The following is a 24,229-nucleotide window of genomic DNA, read 5'->3' as shown; positions in this document are numbered from 1 at the left end:
GTTTTTATAGACGACCTAGAGGGAGTCTTTATAGGCAACCTGAGGGGATTCTTTGTAGACAACCTGATGGGAGTGTTTATAAGACAACCTGATGGAAGTCTTTATAGACAACCTGAATCATAAGGGAGTGTCTTTATAGACGATCTAGTAAAACTATATTTCCTTATAATGGCAACCCTGTTTTAAGCAGCACTCATGTGTCTCTCTGCTCAACACTTAAGAACTCCAAAGAAGATGAGGCTGAAGAGTTATTACCTAGAATAAAGCAAAAGTAATCAACATTTAGTGGTTGGTTGAGTGGTTGCTTCTTTAGACAAAAAAATTCATTGACGGATATTGTTAAAAGAAAAACAACAACAAAATGCTAAACAAAACACACAGAATAAAGAAGAACGTGTTTTGCATACAAATGGTAGCCAAAGAGCATAAAAAATAACAAAAACAAAACAAAAATTAAAAGAAACGCTTGTTTTTTTAAAGAATTCTTTTTGTACTTGGCCAGCCACCATCAATATCAGCATGGCTGGCTCATGGTGTGTGGTAGTGGTGCTGCTGGCATTATGATTTCTGATTCATGGCTAAGACAAATGGTCCCTCTGTCTGTCCATTAGAATCCCAGCAAAATGTTCGATGCCAAAGATGACATTCAATCATGGGTGCAAGTGATCTAGCATGTCATCTTTTTAGCATCTTCATCGATGAATTTTATATGAGCGTGGACCCCAAAAGATGACGTTCTTTTCTGGATCCTAAGCATGTCATTTTAACCAATGCGTTGACATGTCATTTCCACCAATGCTTTGGCATGACATTTCCACCAATGATTTGACATGTCATTTTCACCAATGCTTTGACACGTCATTTTCACCCATGCTTTGACATGTCATTTTAACCAATGCTTTGGCATGTCATTTTCACCAACCCCTTGGCATGAAATTTTCATGTCTTGTTTGGAAAATGGAAATGCTGTATTGAAATATGGTTTTCATGATAAACAAAACTCTTTATTAATTCAAACGAATTCATGAAATAGCTACAATTAATTTATCAGTTTAGTTTTTCAAAAGTTTACATCCAAAATTGCAATGTAATCACCACCGCTGCATCGCAAAAGATTACTTCCTCCGTTCTCCGCAACTGATATTCCTTCATCTTACAAAAGGTTTTTTCAATTATCTTCCCATCACCAGTTCAGATTTCAACATGGACTCCAAATGCACTCCTTTAAGTATTTTAATTTCGTAAATTGCTTTTATTTTATAATTTTGTTATTTTATAACAACATTTTGGTAATTTATACTCTTTTGTATAGTGACGGAAATATGTAGGGATCTACAACCCGGCTTGCTTTAGGGATCTCTAAGAACAAAATGTAACGAACGGGGAGGAGAGACTTTTTATGGAAAATACCATTCATGCTTAATTAATTTATTTTTAATTGTTTCTTTCCAAAAGTAGTTTCTTCTTTATTTTCAGATTCTTGTTACTCTTCGTTTCGGACTTTTTTTCAAATTCCAAGAAGCGAGATTTGATTGATTTCATTCTACATATGTCAGATTTAGAACAGACAAGGGAACTTTTAAAATAGCAATGTGTGCAGTCCGATTCTATTTTTAGCTCGATGGTTGGGACTTCATATAATACCAATTGTTTAGAAGTTTTAGTTGTTTGATATGCAGGAAATGTAAGACAACATCACGACGACAGTTCTAACAACTTTGGTCTGTTCCAGAAACTGCAAGAATCTACTTATTTTTACTACGATAACAATTTTTCCTTTATGTTATCGGAAAAAATAGTAAAAATTAGTAGATTTTTGCAGTACTGGAACATACCAAAATGAAAATAAACAGGTGTGTAAATAAAAACACAAACATCATCTCTATTGGATCGATGGAATGGGTACAAATGCTGATGAAAAGATCGGATCTTTCACGACTTCCTTTGCATTGGTTCAAATCCTAATGAAAAGATCGGATCTTTCACGACTTCCTTTGAACCAATGCAAAAGATGACATGAAATCACGTCATCGCAAAGAACCCCTTCCGTCAAATTTTGCTGGGATATTATTGGTTTGTATGTTTGAGTGTTCCCTCTCCAACTGACATTTTGCGCTATTGAACCACAACAATTATGGTGGTGGTTGTCGTGAATGATGACGCGTTTGGCATGGGGAGTGTCTTTTGCCATTTTAATGCTTGTTTGGCTGGCTAGCTAGCTCGTGGTCACAATTAATTCTAGAGCTGTTAGTTCTAAACCAAACTAATGAATGTCTCTATTGACTTGATTTCTATTTAATTTTTTTATTGAGGTTATCTCCAAATAAGCGAGTGATTTGAATTTGAAATTTCACTTTCAATTGAATTTAAAATGACCAAAAAATGGCTGCTCCATTTTTGTTGGGGTAGGTAAGGAACGAAGGTATTTTTTGAAAGGCCCCGATAGATGACAGAGTGGAGGATTTATAAACGATAAGAAGGGAGTCTGCCTCAATAATCGACATAAAGGAGATAGTAAAGATGACAGAGCGAATGTTTTATAGACGATCAGTATGGGGTGACCGCAAAAAAGTCTCCAACCAAAAAAGTTTTGTGTCAACTGCAAATGCATTTCAACATTATCTGTGTAATTTGTTTTCTTTTTTTTCTCAAAGACATTTAATCCCTTCAATTAATATGTTGCAATAAACAGCAACACCGTCAACACAACAACAAGAAGAAAAAAAAACAGTTGCCGCAGTTAATGCAACATTTTGTGGGTTGGGTCGCTGTCTTTGGGTCGTTTACAAAACATGTGCAGCAGCCATAGAGCAGCCACCTAGTCAACCACATAATGATGTTTGAAATCGTATTGAGTTGAGGCTTAGAAACAGTAAATCAAATCTAACTGATGGCATACAAATTAAAGTATTTAATAAACCAACAAACAGCAACAACAACTAAATCACGACAAGAAACATGAATATGGCATTTTCATTATGTCAATGACGGAGCAATGATGACGATTAGATGAAGTGTGGAGTTGATAAAAGGCTTAGAGAAAAAAACATAAATCGTGTTTGTGTCTTAAGTGGATTTTAAAAAATATTTTCAGGTCAACCCAACAAGGCTCGTGGATTTTTTTAAATATTTTCAGGTCAACCCAACAAGGCTCGTGGATTTTTAAAAATATTTTAGGGCAAGCTACCAAGGCTCGTGGATTTTTAAAAATATTTTAGGGCAAGCTACCAAGGCTCGTGGATTTTTAAAAAATATTTTTAGGTTAACTACCAAGGCTCGTGGATTTTTAAAAATATTTTAGGGCAAGCTACCAAGGCTCGTGGAATTTTAAAAATATTTTAGGGCAAGCTACCAAGGCTCGTGGATTTTTAAAAATATTTTAGGGCAAGCTACCAAGGCTCGTGGATTTTTAAAAATATTTTAGGGCAAGCTACCAAGGCTCGTGGATTTTTAAAAATATTTTAGGGCAAGCTTCCAAGGCTCGTGGATTTTTAAAAATATTTTCAGGGAAATTAACAAGGCCCGTGAATTTTTAAAAAATATTTTCAGGGAAATTAACAAGGCCCGTGGATTTTTAAAAAATATTTTCAGGGAAATTAACAAGGCCCGTGGATTTTTTAAAAATATTTTAGGGCAAGCTAACAAGGCTCGTGGATTTTTTAAAATATTTTCAGGTCAACCCAACAAGGCTAGTGGATTTTTAAAAGTATTTTAGGGCAAGCTACCAAGGCTCGTGGATTTTTAACAATATTTTAGGGAAAGCTACCAAGGCTCGTGGATTTTTAAAAATATTTTCAGGTCAACCAAACAAGGCTCGTGGATTTTTAAAAATATTTTCAGGTCAACCAAACAAGGCTCGTGGATTTTTAAAAATATTTTCAGGGAAATTAACAAGGCTCGTGAATTTTTAAAAATATTTTATGGCAAGCTACCAAGGCTCGTAGATTTTTAAAAATATTTTAGGGCAAGCTACCAAGGCTCGTGAATTTTTAAAAATATTTTAGGGCAAGCTACCAAGGCTCGTGGATTTTTAAAAATATTTTAGGGCAAGCTACCAAGGCTCGTGGATTTTTAAAAATATTTTAGGGCAACCAAACAAGGCTCGTGGATTTTTAAAAATATTTTACGGCAACCAAACAAGGCTCGTGGATTTTTAAAAATATTTTAGGGCAACCAAACAAGGCTCGTGGATTTTTAAAAATATTTTAGGGCAAGCTACCAAGGCTTGTGGATTTTTAAAAATATTTTAGGGCAAGCTACCAAGGCTCGTGGATTTTTAAAAATATTTTAGGGCAAGCTACCAAAGCTCGTGGATTTTCAAAAATATTTTAGGGCAAGCTATCAAGGCTCGTGGATTTTTAAAAATATTTTAGGGCAAGCTACCAAGGCTCGTGGATTTTTAAAAATATTTTAGGGCAAGCTACCAAGGCTTGTGGATTTTTAAAAATATTTTAGGGCAAGCTACCAAGGCTCGTGGATTTTTAAAAATATTTTAGGGCAAGCTACCAAGGCTCGTGGATTTTTAAAAATATTTTAGGGCAAGCTACCAAGGCTTGTGGATTTTTAAAAATATTTTCAGGCAACATAACAAGGCTCGTGGATTTTTAAAAATATTTTAGGGCAAGCTACCAAGGCTCGTGGATTTTTAAAAATATTTTCAGGGAAATTAACAAGGCTCGTGGATTTTAAAAAATATTTTCAGGGAAATTAACAAGGCTCGTGGATTTTAAAAAATATTTTAGGGCAAGCTACCAAGGCTCGTGAATTTTTCAAAAATATTTTAGGGCAAGCTACCAAGGCTCGTGGATTTTTAAAAATATTTTAGGGCAAGCTACCAAGGCTCGTGGATTTTTAAAAATATTTTAGGGCAAGCTACCAAGGCTCGTGGATTTTTAAAAATATTTTAGGGCAAGCTACCAAGGCTCGTGGATTTTTAAAAATATTTTAGGGCAAGCTACCAAGGCTCGTGGATTTTTAAAAATATTTTAGGGCAAGCTACCAAGGCCCGTGGATTTTTAAAAATATTTTAGTGTCAAGCTACCAAGGCTCGTGGATTTTTAAAAATATTTTAGGGCAAGCTACCAAGGCTAGTGGATTTTTAAAAATATTTTAGGGAAAGCTACCAAGGCTCGTGGATTTTTAAAAATATTTTAGGGCAAGCTACCAAGGCTCGTGGATTTTTAAAAATATTTTAGGGCAAGCTACCAAGGCTTGTGGATTTTTAAAAATATTTTAGGGTAAGCTACCAAGGCTCGTGGATTTTTAAAAATATTTTAGGGCAAGCTACCAAGGCTCGTGGATTTTTAAAAATATTTTAGGGTAAGCTACCAAGGCTCGTGGATTTTTAAAAATATTTTAGGGCAAGCTACCAAGGCTCGTGGATTTTTAAAAATATTTTAGGGCAAGCTACCAAGGCTCGTGGATTTTTAAAAATATTTTAGGGCAAGCTACCACTTTTCCACTCACTGTTTTTTGTTTATTATCATTGCCCTCCGATGAAATGGCAAGAAAAAAATCCATGGCTCAAAAAGATTATGACATGAAAGAAGATGAGTATCTTCTGAAGCGTTCCTTGCTAAAGAAAGGTGTCTGTTGACTAAAGAAAGGAATGTCTTTAGTCAACAGACGCCGTTTTTTATTTCATATTTATTTTTAAACATTTTTTTAAGAATATTATTATGTAAATTAGTTTCATCTTCGTCATGTAAATATGTGTGGGTATTTTAAGTAAATATTGGCAAGTTCAATTACCTTTAGCGGTAGACACTCCGCCCTCTATGTGAAAGATCAGCAAGATCTCAAGAACAATAACAGTTATTGTACAACAAACAAGAATTCCGAATTTTGTTAAAATGGAAAGATTATATCGAAACAAAACGTGTTGAAAACACATTACGTTGAATATATGTATGTCACTCAAAGAAGATTAGTAGTGTCAGTGTGTGGGATGGGATTTAGCGAAAGTCGCTAACCGAAAAAATTCAACACTTTTATCGAATCGGTTCATCTATGTCATAAGCCATTTGAAACAATTTCCATAAAGAATCTTCGAAACGGTTATTTAGAACATGGGATGGGCTAAATTTCATAAAATGTGTGTCAAATTTGAGTTTTTGTTGTTTTATGTGTTTGAGAAAATATTCCTTAAAAATCCAAGCCTAAAGGTCTTTTGGTGTTTGAGAAAATATTCCTTAAAAATCCACGCCTAAAGGTCTTTTGGTGTTTGAAAAAACATTCCTTAAAAATCCAAGCCTAAAGGTCTTTTGGTGTTTGAAAAAAAAAAATTCCTTAAAAAGTGTTGTTCCTGTAACTCCATATATTCTTGGGGCCATGACTCACATCAATTTATTTTCATTAATTTGCCCGACATAATTGTAACATGTGATAAAATACACGTAATTAAGGTAATGTTTTTTAAAAAATTTTTTTTATCTAAACATATCTTCACGTCTTCATTCACATATACATCCCCAAATAATGTACAAAGTGTCCATCAATTATACTCTAATTATTTAAAAAGGAATTAAAACACAACACGAACAACAAAAATTCCATTGAAATTAATTTGTATGCGAACTTCCGTTTTTATTTGTTTTGCTTAAAAACAAAAAAAACTCTGACAGAGCAACAATGTCTTATTGGTTGATTCATTGTTTTTACCTAAACATCAACTATAGTTTTTATACGGCTGTCAAAAAACACAAAAAAAAACAATACACAAACCTCAAACGAAAAGCCTCAAAATGCAAATTATTTTTTGGGCAGTATTTTGAACTCACTGAACCTTGATATTGAACTGTTGCCTATCAACGCCACCATCAACGACGGTTAATGTACTTTTGGGTAAGTAAAACAAACAAACAGACACAATAAAATTATTGGTTTACCGACTGACCTATTAAGCCATATTTTATTGCCACATATTTGGCATAAGCGGAAGGAATTGAACATATAAATGAAAAGCGAAAAAAAGAAATGAAAGTGTTAAACAAATAATAAATTATAAATTTATTTGCAGTTGAAAGTAAATTTTGAACTGTTGATAATGAATGACTAGAAGAATTTAATTCTTTAATTGAAAAAGAAATCAAAAACTCTTCAGGCAAATAAAGTAGAATAGTTGTCTTTGCTCAAACTCTTTAATTCTCAAACATTATGAGAAGTCATAGATAACCCTCAAGCAAAGGTAATTTTATTTTATTGATGATGGTTGGTGAAAACAAACCTCGTGTATTCTCTAAAATCTAGATATCCCATTGTCATTGATGTCAACGCCTGCACGTTGTTGTAACAACTAAGAATAACGAATTCAAATGAGAGCCATGCCAGCCGTTGTTTAACAAAGGGACATTATTCTCCCATCAATTCTCTCTCATTTATTTTGGACACCAATGCCCATTGTTTACCACTGCAAATGCTCTCACTTTCCACTATTAGCAATACTATTCTCTCAGTGATACTATAAGAATGGGAGAAATAGTTTAAATCAAACGAAAGACTTAAGACACAAACCTCCACTAATAACTCAAAGGAAGTTTCTTGTTTAAGTCTTTTGATTAATTTACACATCCAATGTGAAAGGGAGAGTAAAATGAGAGAATGAGTGGGACAAAATGTGTTAAGTCAAACAAAAGACTTAAGGCACAAACCTACAGGAAGTTTTCTTCTTCAGTCTTTTGAGTAATTTACATACCCAATGTTAGAAGGAGAGTGGAAGAAGAGGGATAGAGGATGCCACACGTTTATTGAAAAAATATTCTAAAAAATTCACAATTATTAAAAAAATGTTCTTTCAAAAATACACAATTATTGAAAAAATATTCCAAAAAAAAATCACAATCATATTCTTTAAAAAATCCACGATTATTCAAAAAAAAATATATATATTACACAATTATTGAAAAAATATTCTTAAAAAAATCCACGATTATTGAAAAAATATTCATTGAAAAATCCAGGATTATTGAAAAAATATTCTTTAATAAGTCCACGATTATTGAATAAAAAAGTCTTTACAAATCCACGATTAAACAAAATATATTCTTTAAAAAATGCAGGATTATTGAAAAAAATTTTCTAAAAAAATCCACAATTATTAAAAATTAAATTTTAAAAACCCACAATTATTGAAAAATTAAACTTTTAAAAATCCACAATTACTGAAAAAATATTCTTAAAAAAAATCGATTATTAATTAAAAAATGTGCAATTATTAAAAATATTTTTAAAAAAATCACAATTATTGAAAAAAATATTTGTAAAAAAAAAATCATAATTATTTAAAAAAATATGCTTTAAAAATCAACGATTATTTAAAAAAATATATTATTTAAAAATTCGCGATTATTTATAAAATATTCTTAAAAAAATCACGATTATTTAAAAAATATTATATATATATTTTTTTTTAAATCCGCGATTATTAAAAAATATTCTGAAAAAAATACAGGATTATTAAAAAATATAATTTAAAAAAATCCACGATTATTGAAAAATAATCTTTGAATAATGCACGATTATTGAAAAAATATTTATTATATATATTCTTTAAAAAATCCAGGATTATTGAAAAATTTTCTTCAAAAAATCCAGGCTTATTGAAAAAATTAAAAATTAAACTTTTAAAAAAACATCGTGCATTTGAAAAAATAACTTACTTACTTAGCTGGCCCATTAAAGAATATTTGTTCCATAGACCGAACTATTCCTCTCTGTTTTTTCGGAATACCGCGCCTTATCATTTCTTCATCCACTTGTATGCTCCATCGAAGCTTAGGCCTGCCGATTCTGTGTGCACCGCCATGTGGCATGTATTCATACGCCTTTTTAGCGGGTTCATCATCGCTCATTCTCATGATATGGCCTAGCCAACGCAATCGTTGCATCTCGATACGTTTAACTATATTCATGTCTTTGTATAGCTTATATAGCTCGTGGTTCATACGACGTCGATATTCACCGTCAACGCAAATCGGCCCGTAGATCTTTCGAAGAATTTTCCTCTCAAACACACCAAGCACTGCCTTATCTGCTTGCGCAAGTACCCATGCTTCGGAGCCATACATTAGCACGGGTAGTATCAGTGTTTTGTAAAGCGTTATTTTTGTTTGACGAGTTGTGGCTTTGTTTTTGAAGTGCTTACTTAAGCCAAAGTAGCATCTGTTAGCCAATACAATTCTTCTTTTTATTTCACAACTGATGTCGTTTGTTGTGTTTACGGCGGTGCCGAGGTAGACGAAGTCTTTTACTACCTCAATATTATAGGAACCAACTTCCACAGTCGGTCCGAGCTCAATGGACGCATTGCGCGTCGACACCATCAACTTGGTTTTCTCACAGTTTACCACCAGACCCACTTTACCAGATTCTCCTTCGACCTTCATAAAGGTATCTGTTACTTCTTTTACTGATCGTCCCATGATGTCTATACCATAAGCATAAGCAAGTAACATGTGGCTATTGGTGTAGATTGTGCCACTTCTTTTGACGTTTGAATCTCGAATAACCTTTTCCAGCAGGATGTTGAAGAGATCACACGAAAGGCTGTGTCCTTGTCTGAAACCTCTTTTGGTACAAAATTCTTCGGAGAGGATCTTTCCAATTTTAACTGAGGTCCTAGTATCAGTTAAAGTCATCTTACAAAGCCGGATGAACTTTGCGGGGATACCAAATTCAGACATGGCTTGGAATACCTTTGAACGCAGCGGGCTGTCGAAACCTATTTTGGTACAAAATTCTTCGGAGAGGTTCTTTCCAATTTTAACTGAGGACCTAGTATCAGTTAAAGTCATCTTACAAAGCCGGATGAGCTTTGCGGGGATACCAAATTCAGACATTGCATGGAATACCTTTGATCGGAGCGGACTGTCGAATGCTGCTTTATAATCGTCAAAAAAGTGGTAGGTGTCGATCTGCATCTCTTGGGTCTTCTCCAGGATTTGCCGCAGGGTAAATATCTGGTCAATGGTGGACTTGCCAGGTCTAAAGCCGCATTGGTGTGGTCCAATTACCTCGTTGACCATAGGCTTTAGTCGTTCGCACAATATCCCTGACACGATCTTGTAGGCAAAAGGGAGTAGACTTATGCCCCTATAGTTAGAGCATACAGTCTTATCTCCCTTCTTGTGGACGGGGCACAGGATACTCAGGTTCCGATCGTCGGGTACTCGTTCTTTCTGCCAGATGGTGCTACTAGCTGATGAATACACCTTATCAGCGTGTCGCCTCAGGTTTTGAACAGCTCGGCTGGTAAGCCATCGGCCCCTGCTGCCTTATTATTCTTCAGCCGATTTATTGCTGTCCTTACCTCATCTTTTCTGGGCGGTATACATTCAATACCATCTTCTGGGATTGGGACTGTGGTATCTTCGTCGTCTTCGCTGCTATTGGATACCAACAGATTTGAAAATTTTTCTTTTCATATCCTGAACACACTATCTGTATAAGTTACCAAATTACCTTGCTGGTCTCTACAGGAGGAGGTGCCTGTACCAAAGCCATCAGTTTGATGCTTGACTCTTTAGTAGAATTTTCGGACTTCATTCTGGCTCCTGTTCATCTCGATTTTTTCACACTCTCGCTTTTCCATCTCTCTCTTTTTCCTGCGGAAAAGACGTTTTTCCTCTCTCCTTTTTTTTCCGATATCTCTCTCGTGCGAAACGTGGCACGCGGATTGTAAAGTAGCCCTATATGCCGCATTTTTCACTTCGGTAGCAGCACGACACTCCTGATCATACCATGGATTCTTTGGTGGAGGTCTCTGGTATCCAAGTATGGATTTTGCGGCTGTTTGCATGGAGTGGACAATATTTTGCCATTGTGTTGTTATGTTATCGGGACAAGGAGTGCTCGCGTTAATCAATTGGGCTAGTTGAGTGGAATATACTGTGGCTATCTGTTGTGTTTGCAGCTTAGCGATGTCCAACTTTCGTGTTGTGTCTGTCCGTGCTTTATTTGCAACGTTTTGACGGGTACGTACCTTTGCTGTAACAAGGTAGTGGTCCGAATCAATGTTTGCTCCTCGGAACGATCGTACATCCAACACGCTCGATGAATGTCTTCCATCTATCACAATATGATCAATTTGATTTCTTGTTTTCTGATCTGGAGACAGCCAGGTGACCTTATGAATATCGAGATGATTAAATCTGATACTGGTAACTACTATGTTTTTTTCAGCTGCAAAGTCTATCAGCCTCACACCATTGTCAGATGTTTCACTGTGGAGACTGAATTTCCCGAAAGATATTCTCCTTTCCAATTTTGGCATTAAAATCGCCTAGAATGATTTTAATGTCATGGGCAGGGCAACGGTCATATGTTTCTTCTAAGCGCTCGTAAAATATATCTTTGGTCTGTTCGTCCTTTTCTTCAGTGGGAGCATGAGCGCAAATAAAGCTGATGTTGAAGAATTTAGCTTTTATTCGAATTGCAGCAAGTCTTTCATTCACTGGGGTGAAGCTGGATACCAGATGTTTTAGCCTCCGACTAACTACGAATCCGCAACCAAACTCATGCTTTACGTCATGGCAGCTATAATACAGTGCGTCACCTTTAGGTGTTGTTGTGACATCTTTCCCAGTCCATCGTATTTCCTGTATGGCAGTAATATCGGCCTTGTACTTTTCAAGTACGTCTGCCAATGCGAAGACTGCACCTTCTCTATAAAGAGTGCGAACATTCCAGGTTGCAGATTCGCAGATTATGTTCCTTAAAACGTTTGCGGGGTTCGTCAACTTTAGAGGGGTTTGTTTTTCTTTTCTTTCGTTTTTTCATAGTAGGCTGTTTTTTCTAGGGGAGGGTTACTAACCCGACGCCCAAACCCAAGTTTTTAACGTTCTTATGGGTGAACGCGCGGCACATGTTAGGTCAGTATCCACTTGAGATGAAAGAGGGACCAAGATAAATCCTGGGCTTTGCCATGTTAAAGCCGGTCAAGACCGTTGCTTGGTATCATTCATCCCCTACGTCACCTTAAATAAAAAAATCCAGGATTATTGAATAAAATTTCTTCCAAAAATCCAAGAATATTGAAAAAATATTCTTAAAAAATTCAGGATTATTGAAAAAATATTCTTTAAAAATCTACGATTTTAAAAAAAATATCCTTTAAAAGATGCAGGATTATTAAAAAAATATTCTTTAAAAATTCACGATTATTGAAACGAATATTCCTTAAAAAATCTACGATTATTGAATATATATTCTTTAAAAAATACAGGATTATTGAAAAAATATTCTTAAAAAAACTGTATTATTGAAAAAAATATTCCTTAAAAAATCCACGATTATTGAAAAAATATTCTTAAACACCAGGATAATTAAAACAAATATTCTTTAAAAATTCACTATTATTGAAACAAATATTCCTTAAAAAATCTAAGATTATTGAAAATATATTCTTTAAAAAATCCAGGATTATGGAAAAAAATATTCTTCAAAAAATCCACGATTACTGAAAAAATATTTATTAAAAAATCCACGATTATTGGAAAAAATTTCCTTAAAAAATCACGATTATTGAAAATATATTCTGTAAAAAATTCAGGATTATTGAAAAATATTTTTTAAAAAATCCACGATTATTGAAAAAAATATTCTTTAAAAAATCCACGATTATTGAAAAAATATTCTTTCAAAAATTCACGATTATTGAAAAAATATTCTTTAAAAAAATCCAAGACTATTGGAAAAAGTTTATATAAAAAATCCGGGATTCTTGAAAAAAATATTCCGTAACAAAATCCACGATTATTGAAAAATATTCTTAAAAAATCCAGGATTATTGAAAAAATATTCATAAAAACCAGGATTATTGACAAAAAATATTTCTTAAAAAATCCGAGATTATTAAAAAAATATGCTTTAAAATATTCACGATTATTGAAAAAATATTTATTACAAAATACAAGATTATTGAAAAAATATTCTTCAAAAAAATTCAGAATTATTGAAAAAAATCCAGGATTATTGAAAAAATTCTTTAAAAATCTACGATTTTAAAAAATATTCTTTAACAAATCCAGGATTATTGAAAAATTAAACTTTTAAAAATCCACGATTATTGAAAAATATTCGGGTATGTTCTGAGACACACTTCACCTCTCACTTTACGCCTCAAGCATTCTAATCACCCCATTTACTTCTACTTTTTGCGAATTTCTTGGGACTAAGATTCGCTAGGGTATTTAAAAAGAAGAGTACGCCCTAGTCCATCCATAAAATACCCGAAAAATCAGCGTAAATGGGGTGAACAAAATGCTTGAGGCGTGAAGTGGGAGGTGAAGTGTGTCTCAGAACACACCCGATTCTTTAAATAATGCAGGATTATTGAAAAAACATTCTTTAAAAAATCCAGGATTATTGAAAAAATATTCTTCAAAAAATTCATGATAATTGAAAAAAATTGCTTTAAAAAATCCTCATTACTGAAAAATATTCTTTAAAAAATCCAGGATTATTGAAACAATATTCTTAAAAAACCAGGATTATTGAAAAAATATTCCTTAAAAAAAAGGAATATTGAAAAAATATTCCTTAAAAAACCAGGATTATTGAAAAAATATTCCTTAAAAAATTCACGTTTATTGAAAAAATATTTATTAAAAAATCCAAGATTATTGAAAAAATATTCTTTAAAAAATAGAGGATTATTGAAAAAATAGTCTTTAAAAAATCCAGAATTATTGAAACAAATCTTCTTTAAATAACCATGATTATTGAAAAAAAAAACATTCTTTAAAAAATGTACGATTATTGAAAAAATATTTCTACGATTATTGAACAAATATTCTTAAAAAATACAGGATTATTGAAAAACATTCTTTAAAAAAACACGATTTTTAAAAAAAAAATCCAGGATTATTGAAAAAATATTCTTTAAAAAATCCAGGATTATAGAAAAAATTTCTTTAAAAATCTACGATTATAAAAAAATATTCTTTAAAAACTCCAGGATTATTGAATAAATATTCTTTAAGAAATCCAGGATTATTGAAAAATATTCTTTAAAAATCCATGATTATTTAAAAAATATTCTTAAAAAAATCCACGATTATTGAAAAAAATATTCTTTAAAAAATGCCAAGATTATTGAAAAAAAGCATTCTTTAAAAAATCCAGTTTTTAAAAAAATATTCTTCAAAAAATCCATAACTATAGAAAAAATTATTCTATAAAAAACTACGATTATTGAAAAATATTCTTTAAAAAATCCTATTGTTTGTTTATTTATTAAATTTGTCATGTACTCAAATTATTCACTCAATCCCCCAAACAATTCCACTCAATTCACTATCAATAAGCTACAACAAAATTTGCCTTCCAAAGGAATTATAGAAAAACAAGAGATACTCTCAAAAACCATCGATTTTAATTCTTATTGAATGAGAGATACCTAATATTAATTGGAAGAGAGAGAGAGAGAGGGTTGAATCTCATTTCTTGTTTACTTTATCAACAGGTAGGTAACAGGTAAAAACTAACCAAACTCAGTTATAATTTAAACGTAAACACAGACGGAAGCCAAAACAAAGTTAGCGGCGTGACGTGTTGTGTCTTGGCTTGGTGTTTCGCGTGTTCAATAGGAAGGAAAAAAAGAATAAACATATGTTCGAGTAAATAATCAAAGAAATAAAATCAGAAAAAGTGTTGACGTTATGTTCAACCCGCTTTAGAAGAAAATCTTATATTGAGCCACGGGTTACAACAAAAAAGGCTGTGAATAAATAAAAGTGTCGCCAGCAAACGGATAAAAATCTTAGAAGTGATTAACGGTATGAATGGTTTCAACATTTTAAGAAAATTAAAAAAAAAAACAAGGAAAATTAAAGGTTCCGGAGATGTGAGAAAAGATAATAAAATTGAAAAAAGATGTTGAAGTGATAAAATAATAAGAAGTTTTGGATCTATTGAATCTTGAATTGAATATTTGGATCTATTGAATGTGTACACTGTGTTACTGTTGAAACAAGCATAAAGCAAAAAATGTGGAATAATTGCTTTAAAAGTTTACAAGTTCATAAAACAAATATTTGTCATTGTCAATATTGTGAAAATTGGATAGTAATGCAGATTATCAGACGACACCATTCGGGAAACAAACATTTTTTTTTAAAAAAATCAATTATTTTTGAAAATCATCTAATCAGACAAATGACATAAGAACCAAACTTGTCATTGTAGAAAAAACATTCTTAAAAAAACCATTATTATTGAAAAAAAAAAATTCTTTAAAAAATCCACGATTATTGAAAATTTTTTCTAAAAAAAATCCAGGATTATTACAAAAATATTTCTTAAAAAATCCACGATTATTGAAAAAGTATTTTTTAAAAAATCCACGAATATTGAAAAAATATTCCTTAAAAAATCTACGATTATTGAAAAATTAAAATGGTAATATTTAATTAATTCTTTGGTAATAATCCACGATTATTGAAAAAAAATATTCTTTAAAAAAATCCAGGATAATTGAAAAAATATTCCTTAAAAAAACACGTTTTTTAAAAAAAATATTCTTAAAAAAATCCAGGATTATTGAAAAAATATTCTTTAAAAATCTATGATTTAAAAAAAAATTTCTTTAAAAAATCCAGGATTATTGAAAATTTTTTCTAAAAAAAATCCAGGATTATTACAAAAATATTTCTTAAAAAATCCACGATTATTGAAAAAATATTCTTTAAAAAATCCATGAATATTGAAAAAATATTCTTTAAAAAATCCATGAATATTGAAAAAATATTTCTTAAAATATCTACGATTATTGAAAAATTAAACTTGTAATAATCCACGGTTATTGAAAAAAATTATTCTTAAAAAATCCAGGATTACTGAAAAAATATTCTTTAAAAAAAAAAAACACTTTTTTTAAAAAAATATTGTTAAAAAATCCAGGATTATTAAAAAAATATTGTTTAAAAATCTATGATTTTAAAAAAAATATTCTTTAAAAAATCCAGGATTATTGAAAAAATATTTTATAAAAAATCAATAAAAGATAAAAAGTTTTAAAAATGTTTTTTTTTTTTTTTTTTTTGTTATCGATGAAAAATATTTTTTAAAAACTTCATGAAAATATTAATTTATTTATAATGAAAACTATTTTTTTAAGCTACGAAAACAATTCTTTATTCAAGAATATTTTTAACCCATAAAAATTAGTTATTTTTTTAAAATTCATGAATACTCTTTAAAAAATCCATAAAAACTTTAAATTTAAAAAATCCATGAAAAATATTTTTTAAAAATTCATGAAAAATATTTTTTAAAACTTCAAAAAATATGAAAAATATTTGTTTGTTTGTTGTTTTATCCGTGAAAATACATATTTTTTAAAAATCCATGAAAAATATTATTTTAAAAAAGTACTAAAAGAATATTTATTTTTTTTTTAATAAAATTAATAAAAGATATTTAAAACAAATCCTAGAATAATATATTAAAAAACAAAACAAGTAAAAAAGTGTCAGTCAGAGGTATACCCTCAGCCAATGTGAATTGAAACTTTCATCTACGGACAGATAGAATGTATTTAGAGTCTCTTCAGAATTTTATGGCCCTTTTTCAACATTTGAACTTGCCGACAAAAATGTGGTGGAGGTACCCTTAGGGAGGACCGATATGGGCCATTTTGGAAGTTAAACTAAATTTTGACAAAATATTAGGGAGATCCGAAGTTTGGACCAAATTGGTTGCACTATTCAAGTGATATCGTCCTAACATTTTAGTGACATTTTTTAAATATTGGGGAGAAGTACCGGAAGTTGGGGACCGGCATTGCCCTATGAAACTAAGTTTGGATAAAATATGACGAAGACCAAATGTTGCACCAAATCGGTAGAACAGTTTGAGATTCACATATGGTGACATAGGGGTTTTTACACCATTCAGGATGTTTTCCCAAGAAATATGGACCTGAAAAAACTTTTACCGTCGTAATGGAGGTAGCGAATGCAAAGCGCTTCAACAAAAATCAAAGTGATTCGAGAGCAGGTCTAAAAGTGAACTTATCCGAAATTTTGTGTGGGAGGTATCCAAAGGAGTGCACAAATATAGTCCATATTAGAACCTGATCTATATCTGGTAGATATATTTGGATGTGCAGAGTATGGATTACATCAGTCACTCACTTCAAGAGTTATCGTGCGCATATTTTTCCGACGATTTTTAAATTTTTGCGAGGGAGTTGCCTGAAGGAGTGGACCGACATGGTTTATCTTCGAACTTAAGCTATGTTTGGACAAAATATTACAAAGACCAAATTTTGGACCGAATTGGCAGATCCGTTCAAGATTTATCTTGCGCTCCAACCACTACACACGGTGTCATAGGGGTTTTTTGCACCTTTCAGGTTATTTTCTCAGGAAGTATGGACTTGCCCCTTATGAAACTTGTTGTGAATACACGCTGCTACAACAAAAATCAAAGCGATTCGAGAGGAGGTCTTAAAGTGAACTTTTCCAAAATTTTGTGTGGGAAGTACCCGAAGGAGTGGAACGATTGAGTCCATATTTAAACTTCATCTAAGTCTGGTAGAACTTTCACGATGTACAAAGTGTGGGCCAAATCAGTTACTCCCTTCAAGAGTTATTGTGCGCACAATTTTTCCGAACATTTTCAAACTTTTGTGGGGAAGGTACCGGAAGGAGTGGACCTATATAACCCATCTTTGAACTTAAACTAAGTTTGGGCAATATATTACGAAAGCCAAATTTTGAACCGAATCGGTTGCTCCGTTCGAGAGTTATCGTGCGCACCAGCCAGCCAGACAGACGGATGGACATGGCTAAATCAACTCCAAATTGTCTGAAACACATTTCGTCCAAACATACTTGGGGTCTAAAACCATTATTTCGATGAGGCACATTTTGCCCGTATGAAAGTGTAAATACCCTCGTTAGCATAAATGCTGAGGGTATAAAAATGGACGATAAATATTTTTAAAAATTCCAAAAATTTTTCAACCCATCATTTTTTAAAAACATTTTTTTTAAATGAAAAGACCAATAAGCGTGGATTCTTTACGAATATTTTCTCAAAGGTCAAAAGACCAATAAGCGTGGATATTTTACCAATATTTTCTCAAAGGTCAAAAGACCAGTAAGCGTGGATTTTTATAAATATTTTCTCAAAGACCAATAAGTGTGGATTTTTTACAAATATTTTCTGAAAGGTCAAAAGAGCAATAAAGTTGGATTTTTTAACAAATATGTTGTGAAAGGTCAAAAGAGCAATAAGCGTGGATTTTTACAAATAATTTCTCGAAGGTCAAAAGAGCAATAAGCGTGGATTTTTTACAAATATTTTCTGAAAGGCCAAAACACCAATAAGCTTGAATTTTTAACAAATATTTTCTGAAGGGTCAGAAGACCAATAAGCGTGCTTTTTTTTACAAATTTTTTCCGAAAGGTCAAAAGACCAACAAACGTTGAGTTTTTGAAAATATTTTCTGAAATGTCAAAATACCATTTTTTTCCTTTATTACTCCGCTTGGGAGCATAGGGCTTCTACAAGATGTTTCCACTTATTTCTATCATTACAATATGTTTTTAATTCATCAAAGGATACATTAAGTTTCTTGATGTCTGTGAGGATTGTTCGTCGCCATGTTGTTATAGGCCTGCCTCGCCTTCTACTGCCTTGGGGGTTCCATTCAAGAGCTTCTCTGCATATACTTTGTGGCGGTTTGCGTAGAATGTGTCCGATCCATGACCACTTTTTCTTCATAATTTGTATATTTATTGGCGTCTCGTTTGTTTTCCTCCATAGATCAGCGTTGGAGATTGTATTTGGCCAAAATATTCTGCATATTCTTCGTAAAAATTTGTTGAACTGGGTTTGAATTTTTTGATTAATTGCATTAGTTGTTAGCCACGTTTCACTTCAGTATAATAGCGTCGGTTTGACGCATGCATCGAAAATATGCAATTTAGTTTGAAGGGATATCTGTGTTGAACGCCATATATGGTTTAATCTACCAAAGACTGAGCGAGCTTTCCCTAACTTGTATTGGACGTCGTCATATATGCCGCCATTGTCCGACATTATACACCCCAGATAGCAAAAGGATGCCATTCAATTTCTCCTTGTCCGTTTACAAGAAATTTATTGGTATTGTTGTGGTTGATATTCATGGCTTTAGTTTTTTTGATGTTGACTGTTAAACCGGCATGTGCAGACAACTTCACTACCTCGTCCAATTTGGATTGCATATCACTGTGTCTATGAGACATAAGACATATGTCATCGGCGAAATCAAGATCTTCGAGGTGGTTTTGAAGATTCCAAACTATCCCCCTTTTCTTTTTACTAACTTCACCCATTATGTTGTCTAGTGTGACGGCGAAGAGTAGAGGTGATAATGGGCAGCCTTGTTTCACTCCAGCGTTAGTGGAGAAGGTTTCGCTGTACGTTGTGCCATGTCGAACCCTTAGTGTGGCTCCTTCGTACATTGCTTTTATTAAGTTGACAATTTTAGGGGGTACTCCTTTGGCTTCCAGTGCTGTCCACATTACGCTTCGGCGGATGAAGTCAAATGCCTTCTGGAAATCAATAAATACCAGGTAGAGTGGAGAGCGCCATTCGATTGACTGGTCTATGATAATTCGAAGCGTGTTAGCTTGGTCTACGCAACTGCGGTGGGGACAGAACCCAGCTTGTTCGTCTCGTAGAGTTCTTTCTATTTCCTGGAGCCTTGTGTTTATTATGACTGCAATTAGTTTGTATATTGTATTAAGTAATGTTATTCCTCTCCAGTTATTGCAGTCAGTTAGGTTGCCATTTTTTGGCAATTTTATAATAATCCCCGTTTTCCAACTTTCTGGGAGTTATTCCTGTTGCCAGGTTTCCACTATGAATGGGAGAAGGATTTCAGCTGAAACTAGTGGGTCGACTTGGAGAATTTCGGATGGTATGCCATCGTCTCCGGGTGCTTTGTTTCGTTTCATGGCTTTTATTGCTGTTGCGATTTCGCCAACACAGGGCGGATCGATGTTTATAGCTTCTGTCGCCGATGGTGATTGATATGTATTACCAGTTGCGACTTCGCGTTCCTCATTTGGATTTATGTTGCTGGTTGTTTCGAAATGTTCCTTCCAACACTGGGTTTGTTGTTCAGTTGATGTCAGAAGTTGTCCATTGACATCCATAATAGGTTTGTTTTGATTAAAGTTTTGTTTTCCAAGTCGTCATATGATTTGGAATATTTGACGCATATTATTTGATCCTGCGGCTTTCTCTGCTTCGTCTGCGAGGGATTCCAGATATTTTCTCTTGTCAGCGCGAGCAGAGCGTTTAACTGCTTTGGCTATTGCTCTATATTCAGCCCTTAGGCCGTTGTCTACGTTGCTCTGCATTTTGAGGATGTTTCGCCTTTGAATAAGATTCCAAGTATTGTCGCTTATCCAAATTTTACGTTTACTTTTATTTGCGTATCCTAGATTTGCTTCTGCTATATTGTTTATGGATTTACAAGTTTCTTCCCACCCTATGCGTTGGTCCGCGCTCAGCATTTCTCTCATTGAATCCGCAATATCTTTTTTCTTCCATTCACTAGAAAGCATTTTTAGGTCATATCGCTTGGTTGTTGCTTGTTTATTGTGCTGTTTATACAATTTGTTTCATTTGAGTTTTATGAGAGCTAGTACTAGTTCATGATCGGAGTCTATGTCTGCGCCGCGTTTAGTGCGCACATCAATTAAGGATGATTTCCAACGTTGGCGTATGCAAATGTGGTCTATTTGGTTTTTGGTGTAGCCATTTGGCGATGTCCACGTATATTTGTGTATATCTTTGTGGGGAAATAGTGAGCCTCCGATAACTAGGTTAAATTCCTGACAGAATCCAACAAAACGCTCACCGTTGTCGTTTCTACTTCCCATGCCATGTTTGCCCATTATATTTTTTGCGTCGTCATTATTTGCACCAATTTTTGCATTAAAATCACCCGACAGGATCAGGACGTCACTTTGTGGTACTTTATTCATTACCGCTGTTAGTTCATTATAAAAAGTGTCTTTCGTGGTATCATCCGCATCTTCAGTAGGCGCATAACATTGGACGATCGTTATGGATTTCTTTATAGAACTGTAGAATCGTGCGGTTATGATCCGTTCATTAATGGGTTCCCAGTTTCTTGACGCCTTTTTAGTTTGTTTTGGAATCATGATTCCTACACCCCTCTCACATCGGTCTTTATTTCCGCTGAACAATATTATGTTGTCATTTGATGATAAGTGTTCGCCCTTATCGCACCATCTCATTTCACTTATTCCTAATATATCCAACTTGTATTTTGCAAACTGTGCCTCTAGTTGCGCAACTCTTGTTGTTTCTCTTAGCGTTCTTACATTCCATTGAGCTAATCGCATCCGTTTTCGTGAGCCAAGGGTCGTCATCGTTGTTTGGGGTGGATTTGTATTTTCTCTTGTTGAAGTTTCATAAATCGTTTTGGGTTCGGATAGGCGGATGATCGGTCCACCGTATCCTAGGATGGTAGTGGGACTGCCACTTTAGGGGCGCCATCCCGCCCGCTGTTGCAACAGTATTTTCGCTGTGCTGATGGGTAGGTTATACCGCCTTTTCTCGGTCGACAGAGCCTCGTTGGCGAAAACAGGGAGCACCAAGTCACGGGGGACAGTGGGTGAGGTTGCCATTTGAAGAGGCTATGCTGTATATTCGCTGCACTCTTCCCTTACCAATACCGTGGATTTTTTCAAAATATTTTCTGAAAGGTCAGAAGACCAATAAGCTTGAATTTTTTGAAAATATTTTCTGAAAGGTCAAAAGAACAATAAGCGTGGATTTTTTTGAAAATTTTTTCTCAAATGTCAAAAGACCAATACAAATAAATAATATATCGCATAAAAAAATCGTTGATACTTTTAAGTATTAAATAAATAAGAAGAGAAAGAAGCTGATTCCACTCTATGGAAGAAAGAAACCCCATAACCAATTTAAAGTCACAACAAAAAAATAAAGGAAAATGAATAAGCATCCCAAAATAAAGTCACAACATGATCAAACATATTTTTCGGTAGTCAATTACGTACGCCATACGTCATTATGATATCAGTATCAACGATCGAGCGTGTTGTGTGTGTGTGTCTTTATAAGACATTAAAAAGTCAAGGCCAATAACATCATGATTTTCAGTTTTTTTTTTTTTAATATAGAACAAAAATAAATAATAACCAAAAACAATACAGACAAGCATAAACAACAACAATAACTCATCATAATTCTCAAGAAGATGGACAATGGTGGCGATGACGATGATGAAATAATAAGATTGGCCACACTATTCTTTATAAAACTTGGCATGACACCTATCTAGTCAGCTGAAAGACTCTACACACATGATTTCTTTTTTAAACAAATATAAAAAGTGAATTTATAATTTGTTGTTGTATCTGAAGCATATTAGAATATTAATTTTAATGACCATGATTATTAAGAACAAGAAGTCTAGAACAGAGAAAAAAACTAGTTTTAATTCTTATTAGAATGGACAGATAGAATTTCGATTAGTTTATAATACCGTTACGAAATCAAATTTAAATATTTTTTAGCATTGAAACTAAACAAAAAGATATTAAAGCCATCAATGTGACAAGTTAATAAGAATAGAATGAAATGAAAGAGATAACATGATATAATAGGGTGGTAGTAAAAAAAGAGAATGGAGATAGTGGATTTTTGGAATATTTTTTAAGATATTTTAAAATATCATAATACTAAAAAGGTGTGGAACGCATTTGAAGGGCTAAAAAGGCCAATAATAATGGATTTTCTAGGGAGTATTTCGAAAATAAGCGTGCAATTTTTTTGAAGGTCTAAAAAGATCAATTAAAAATATTTTTTTCGGTGAATATTTTTGAAGAACCAAAGGAGCAAAAAGGGTGGATTTTTTGAGAATATATTTTGAAGGGTCAAAAGAGAAGTAATAGCAGATATTTTATAAATATTTTTTGAAAGACAATTAGTGTGAGTTCTTTGTGAATATTATTGATGGATCAATAGACAAGTGCAGAGAAGTATATATAGACTATGGTTTTTTGTATGGTAACAGAAGTCCCCTAAGGTCTTCCCCAGAGTAACAAAAGCCCTCTAAGGTTTTTGAATAATGACAAACGTCTGTGAGGTAACAGAAGGTATATAAAGTCTTCTGTGTGGTAACAAACGTCTGTTATGACTTCTATATACTCACAGGAAGCCTCTAAGGTCTTGTGTATAGTAACAAACGCCTGTGAGGTCTTCTATTTAGTAACAGGAGGCCTCAGACAGCTTCTAGTATCAAATGTCTGTGAAATCTTCTGCATAGTAACAAAAGTAGTCTAAGGTCTTTTGTATAGCACCATAAGTCCTGTGAGGTCTTCGGTGTAGAAATAACCCACCACTAACGCCTTTGTATAGCAACAGAATAGCTCTGACGTCTTTTGTATAGTAACAGAACGTCTTCGAAATCTTTCGTTAAGTTACAGAAAGAAGATCTGTGAAGTATAATGTTTAGTAACAGAACGTCTTCGAGGACATCTGTTAAGTTACATAAGGCCGCTGAGGTCTCCAGTATAGTTACAGAATGACAAGTGCAGAGAAGTACTTATAGACGATCAGAGGAAAGTCCTTCTAAGCGACCAGAGGCAAGTGTTTATAGGTAATAAAAACGAACGCTTTATGGCGATTCGAAGGTAGTCATTATAGACGACATGAACTTCGTTTATAAAAAATCTGAAGGGGGAGCCATTAAAGACGACATGAAAGGATCCGTTTATAGACGACTAGAGACAAGTCTTTAAAGACAACCGGATGGAAAGTCCTTATAGACGAGGGAAGTATTTGTAGACCAGAAGAAAATGTTTAAAGTAAACCAAATTGCAATCAAAAATATACGGCATCAAAGAAAATATCTCTTCAATAAGAAACTCACCTGAGTTCTTCATTATACGTTTATAGACGACTAGAGACAAGTCTTTAAAGACAACCGGATGGAAAGTCCTTGTGGACGAGGGATGTATTTGTAGACCAGAAGAAAATGTTTATAGAAAACCAAATTGGAATCAAAAACATACGGCGTCAAAGAACACATCTCTTCAATAAGAAACACACCTGAGATCTTCATGAACATGAACATCGTTTATAAAAAAATTGAAGGAGGAGTCATTAAAGATGACATGAAGTGATCCGTTTATAGACGACTAGAGACAAGTCTTTAAAGACAACCGGATGG

General features: G+C 33.3%; 2 protein-coding genes across 10 annotated transcripts in view; one reads left to right on the top strand and one right to left on the bottom strand.

The window, feature by feature from the left end:
* Cep135 (Centrosomal protein 135kDa) overlaps positions 1-24,229 on the bottom strand; it is an 82,465-nt gene that overhangs the window by 8,358 nt on the left and 49,878 nt on the right. The gene's annotated exons all lie outside the window — the stretch shown is intronic.
* LOC141402311 (uncharacterized) overlaps positions 14,492-24,229 on the top strand; it is a 45,477-nt gene continuing 35,739 nt past the window's right edge. For 2 of the 3 annotated variants that reach the window (XM_073983245.1, XM_073983243.1), the window contains exon 1: positions 14,492-14,774. The gene's annotated coding sequence lies outside the window, so the exon portion shown is untranslated. The remainder of the gene's footprint in view (positions 14,775-24,229) is intronic. The other variant, XM_073983244.1, reaches the window with a different exon arrangement.

Source organism: Musca autumnalis, unplaced genomic scaffold (genome assembly GCF_047663935.1).
Source record: "Musca autumnalis isolate F117 unplaced genomic scaffold, ASM4766393v1 scaffold_4, whole genome shotgun sequence".
NCBI classification, from domain to species: Eukaryota; Metazoa; Arthropoda; class Insecta; order Diptera; family Muscidae; genus Musca; species Musca autumnalis.
Note: the sequence above shows the minus strand (reverse complement) of the source record. Positions and strands in the feature narration are given on the sequence as shown.